Genomic DNA, 6000 nt, shown 5'->3' on the forward strand with positions numbered 1-6000 from the left:
TCTATGGGCATGGCTTGTGGCTCTCTGCCCTCTGGGATCATCGGCTGATGTTGGTCCATGAGGGCAATGACAACAGGAATGACTACTGAAGTTCGGAAGCCCAGTGAGCACTTAGAATGAATGATCATACTGGGTCCAACTGCAGGAAGTTAGATCAACTTTACTTGGGGTGATTCGAGGCTTATATAATTTGAGGGGACTGGAGGTATGAACATCTAGGATGGGCAAAGGTCATGGGATGAAGGTTTAGGGTACCAAAACTCCTCGTTAGCATGGGGAAGTATTTCAGGAATCTCAGGTGCTAGCTGAACAGGTTCTTATCAGGAAAAAGGAAGTTGATCCTATGTGACATTCTGCAGGTAGAGATTTTTTAATTCCCCAGACAAGATCAGAGAAGCAGAAGCCCTGCCAATGAAGAGAGTCCTACATATTTCGACGAGCCCCAGAAGACAATCCAGTCAAGGGTAGACTTCAACCTTAATTAGCAGTTTTCCTACACCCACTAATCATGCATCCCCTGCCCAATGGCCAGCCTCTGAAAAGTCTTCCTTTCAGTTCCTCACAGCCATCTGAATACCAGCTTTTGCCAACCTCTGGAAGGAGAAGGGGACCCAACTGAGTCTCAGTGTCCGACATCTGTGGTTACTGCCCCTCTGCCAGGTGCTGGAAGCCACTGCCCTAGGTAAACCAACTTAATAACTAAAAAGCTACCTCTTTGACCCACCAGACTTGAAGTCCTGGCCACTCTCCTGGGAGGATGTGGGGAAAATACTTAACATTCCTTTCTGAAGAGTCCACGGCCAAGAAAACTAGATATAGCTGATTTCTCAATCAGGTTTTTCTACTGCAATAAGTGTGTAATTAATCATCCCTCTTACACTCCCAAAAGCAGAAGAAAAATTCAAGTGACTAAAAATTTGGGACAGCCATACAAAAGGCAATGGTAATTAATGACATGTGTGATAATTTTACTACCTGAAAACGTTTAACTGTTTAAAAAGCATCACAGTGTAGCCTACTTTATGAGTAAACATAAAATTGCATGTTTATATAGAAAAAAAAGCAAGAGCTTATCGCCTCTGATGAGATTACAGCTCATACGGTTTCTTATTTTTGCTTTTATCTATATGCTAAAAATTTCCACAGTGAGTGTGCATTGGCTCTGCTTGGTAAATAAAAAGCTCCACATGAACTTTAGCTTATTTATGTATCTCTCATCCTATCGAATAAACAGCACTGCTCTCTAATGGGGCAAGTGAACAACTAACTCTCTGCTCAAGTCTTCCTTGTGGAGGTTGCCTCTTTTTCTGCTTTCCTTAACCAGAAGGACCAATCACAGGCCATGCTGTTCCTGGTTACTCAGTTCCTATGGGGTTTTGTGGTGGTGGTGGTTGTAGTGGGTTTTTGTTTGTTTGTTTGTTTGTTTTTTTGTTTTGTTTTGTTATTGTTTTGTGAGGTAGGTTTTGAAACGAGGCCTCTTTCTATAGTTTAGGCTTGCCTTAAGCTCGTGGCAATCCTTCTGCTTCCACCTTTCAAGTATTGGGAATATTAGCATTTGCCACATGCCAGGATGCGTTTTGTATTTTTCTGGGGAAAAAGGAAGAAGCCATGCCTGGAAATCCCTGGAACTCCTCACAGTTGTGAGCTGCTCAGTCCCCTTGGCTGCCCTGATTTGTAGATATTGGCATGGGTGTGGCAGCAAAACAGAAGAAAAACAGATCAAGTCGATAATGAAGCTGTAGGAAAATGTAAGCATGTGTTGCATCAATCTCTGAAACACTAGTCATCTGGGAAGACTATTTTCACGATCAGCAAAAATGACAGTGAGAGGACAAAAGTCTGTTTCCACTGAGATTGTATGACTCCATCTTGTGTCTGATTCAGAAGCAAATCATAAAGCCATATCCAGTTCACAGACCAGCAAATGTGACCAACAGCTTTGAGATGTTTGCAGAATACCTGTCATCAATCGTATTTTCATAAACTGGCAATTGAAGTTGGAGAGTGAAAGTAATTCTACTTCAAATAGCAAATAAAGCATTAATTCTAGATAGAGCTCCTAGAACAAGTCCAGGAACTATATGCTGAAAACTATAAAACATTGAAAGAAAAAAATCATGAAGGTCTAAAATATCGTGTTGGAGATTTGAAGACTCAATAGATTGCTCTCCAAATTGATAACTAAAATTGACATTGTTGTCTTAGTTGCTATCTATTGCTGTGAAGACATGTCATGAGCAAGGCAGCACTTTTGTTTGTTTGTTTGTTTGGGTTTTTTTGTTTTTGTTTATCCAAGACAGGGTTTCGCTGTGTAGACCTGGCTGGCCGGAACTTACTCTGAAAACCAGGCTGGCCTTGAACTCAGATATCCACCTGCCTCTGCCTCCCAAGTGCTGGTAGTAAAGGCATGCGCCACCACTGCCTGGCAAGGCAGCTCTTATAAAAGAAAGCATTTAATTGTTGGCTGACTTACAGTTTCAGAGGTTTAGTCCGTTATCATCATGGTGTGGAGCATGGCCATACATATGGCACTTGATGTGAAGCTGAGATCTACAGGCCTCAGGAAGAGAGAGAACCAGACCTGGCTTGGACTTCTGAAATCTGAAAGCCCATCTCCAGTGACACACTTCCTCCAATAAGGCCACACCTACTCTAACAAGGCCACACTTTCTAGTCCTTCTCAAATGCTGCCACTTCCTAATGACTAAACATTCAAGTACATGAGCCTATGGAGACCATTCTTACTCAAATCACTACAGTGGTTTCAATCAAAACCCTTTAAAAGACCCATTCAACCTAAAATGTATGCAGATGCACAGAAGATTGAGAATAGCTATTGTCTGTCTGTCTTGATGCCAACCCCACACCCAAATCTACCAACCAGACCAACCAGGCAGTTAAGAGCACTGCTTTTGCAGAGGATCTGAGTTTGGTTCCCAGCATCCATATGGCAGCTTACAACCACTTGTAACTTCAATTCTAGGGATTTTAAACCCTCTTCTGGCCTACACATGTGCGCATAAATGCACTTAGGCACACACACATACAAATAGATATATCCTTTTATAAAAAGAATATGTAAAGAATTCTCAAAATCAGACAATAAGACAGCAAGCAATCCCATCAAAACTGACTCATTAAGCAGACAGCTTACTAAAGAGTATATGAACAACAAAAATATTCAAGGTCGTTAGTCATGAGGAAAATACGGATTAAAACCTTGATGAGATAATAATGCAAATACTACAATAACTGAAATGAAATGCCAAACCATACCAAGCAAGCACTCAGATGCTGAGCCCTCACACTGCTGCCGGGCATGCAAAGATGGCCCAGCCACTAGAAACACTGGGTAATGTTTTCTTAAACAAAACACACAATTCAATATGAACTAGCAGTTGCATTTGCAGGTAACTATCACAGATAAATGAAAATTTATATGCATTCTAAAACCTGTACAAGACTATAACAGAAGGCAGGAGGAATCCTGGAGTGATGACTATGCAGTGATTATGATGGTTACACAAATCTCCTAATTATACACATGCACATCAATTCAACTTAATACTAAAATTAAAACCAGATTCACTTCCAGGCTGCTTTTGTGTCAGAAAAAAAATGGAACAAGAGCAGGCGAGATGGCTTAGCGGGTAAGAGCACTTGCTGCCAAGCCTGACAACCTGGGTTTAATCCCCTGAATTCCCATGGTATAAGGAGAAAACTGACTCCCACTGTGGACAAAGACAAGGGGATCTCCTATAGAGCCCCTGCCCTCCCATATGCAGTCTCCTCAACTATGACCCACCAGAGTGCCACATTTGTTCCAGTTGATGAGTGTTTTGTTTTGAATTTTAAATGTCCTCACAAATTTGTCTGTCAGGGCTTGGCCCAAGCTGTGCAACCCATTTTGGGAGGTTCTGAAAAATGTTAGGAACTAAATCCTAACTAGAAGAAACAGGTCAGTAGGTGTGGGTCCTTAGGTGTACTCATACTGCTTTTCATCTCTCTGCTTCCTCCATAAAGTAAGGTGGCACTGTCACATGCTTCTTCAGCCCTCTGAAACCATGAGCTAAAATAAGTCTCTCTTGTAAGCTGGTTCTCCCAGGTATTTCTGTGACAGGAGTGAGAGGAGCAGCAAGTACAGTGAGCTCACAGCACCACACCACTATTACTGTAACTCTACAGTGGAAATTAGGACTCATTTTGGTGTTGCATATGCACTTCAAAAATGAATGGTGACATGTATATGCCAGTGTCATATGGAACATTTTCCTTGCTAGTATGAATACCTTTTAATGGTTTCCTGCTTTTTTTTTTCATTAGTTAGCACTTTTAGTATAATGCTGAAAGAATGCGGAGAGAGGATACCCTGGCTTATTCCTCATTTTAGTGGGAAGCTCCTAGTTCCTCGAGTTAGTTATGAGGTTAACCAGAGGGTTTTCATAAACGTTTATTCTCTGTAGTAGGTTGGTCTGAGTGTATGAGGTTTATGATATTTTCAAAAAACCAGCTCTTCATCTCACTGATATCTCCATGTTTATTTTATGTTTTCAATTTCACTGATGTAGCCCCTCACCTTTACTAAAACTTTTTTTTCATCTGCTCACTCTGTATTTAATTTGGTATTTTCTAGTTTCCCAGGGTGGTTATTATCTTAGTCACTTTAGGCTACAATAACAAAATACCACCAACTGGGTGACTTAAATGACATCCATTGATCTTTAACAAGACTGAGAAGCCCAAGGTCATGGAAGGCTCTCCAGAGGACCCTCTTCCTGGCTTGCACTTGGTTTCCTTCTTGTTATTACCTTGCTCCACCTTGAATAGTGGAGAAAACTCTGTGGTCTCTTCTTTTTAAAAAAAAAAAATAAACAATTTATTTTTCTTTTATGTTTATTGCTATTTTGCCCACATGTATGTCTGTGTGAGGTTGTCAGAAGCACTGGAACTAGAGTGACAGACAGGTGTGAGCTGCCGTGTGGGTGCTGGGAGTTGAACTTGAGTCCTCTGGAGGAGTAGCCAGTGCTCTTAACTGATGAGCCATCTCTCTAGCCAGGGATCTCTTCTTATAATGACACTAATCATTGTGTGTGTTCTATCCTCATGATCACATTTGAACTCTGTGTAGACTAGGATGAACTTCTGATCCTCCTACCTCTACTTCCCAAGTGATGGGATTACAGGTATGTACTGCTATACCTGGTTGATGTGATGCTATGAATTGAACCCAGGGCCTTGTGAATGCTAGATAGGCACATTACCACCTGAACTATATCCCTAGACCTTGCCTCCCCCTCAGTGCCCTTATTTTTCTTGTAACAATTACATTTCAGTATTTTTCTTACCTTTCCCTAAAAAACATATTTTTAGTGGTTGCCCTAGAATTTGCAATATACATTTATAAATCCAAATCCATACCTATATAATAATTTCTCCTATTTTTATTTTTAATATTTTTCTTTCATTACTTTTTCTCTTTAAAATTGTTCTTATTGTAAATATCTCATAACAACAAAAATTCCTAATTTCTTCCTTCTATCCTTTGAGTCATAAGATTATACATTCAAGCATACTTAATATATTATTGCTATGCTGGGCATGGTGGTACACGCCTTTAATCCCAGCACTTGGGAGGCAGAGGCAGGCAAGTTTCTGAGTTGGAGGCCAGCCTGGTCTACAGAGTTAGTTCCAGGACAGCCAGGGCTATACAGAGAAACCCTGTCTCGAAAAACCAATAAATAAATAAATAAATAATATATATATATAATTGCTATTATATATATATATATATATATAATTGCTATTATATATATATAATTGCTATTATTTTGAACAAACTGTTATCCATAAATCAACTATGATTTTTTAAAATTGAAGTTTTAACTACCTTGACATTAATTGTTTTAATCCCACAAACAGAGCCTCCTTCTGTGGCGCTCTTCCTTTTGTCAGGTATGCCTGACTATGACCAGTGCCCCTATTATCTTGTCTTTGAAGAGC

Source organism: Mus pahari, chromosome 4, assembly GCF_900095145.1.
Source record: "Mus pahari chromosome 4, PAHARI_EIJ_v1.1, whole genome shotgun sequence".
Taxonomy (NCBI): domain Eukaryota; kingdom Metazoa; phylum Chordata; class Mammalia; order Rodentia; family Muridae; genus Mus; species Mus pahari.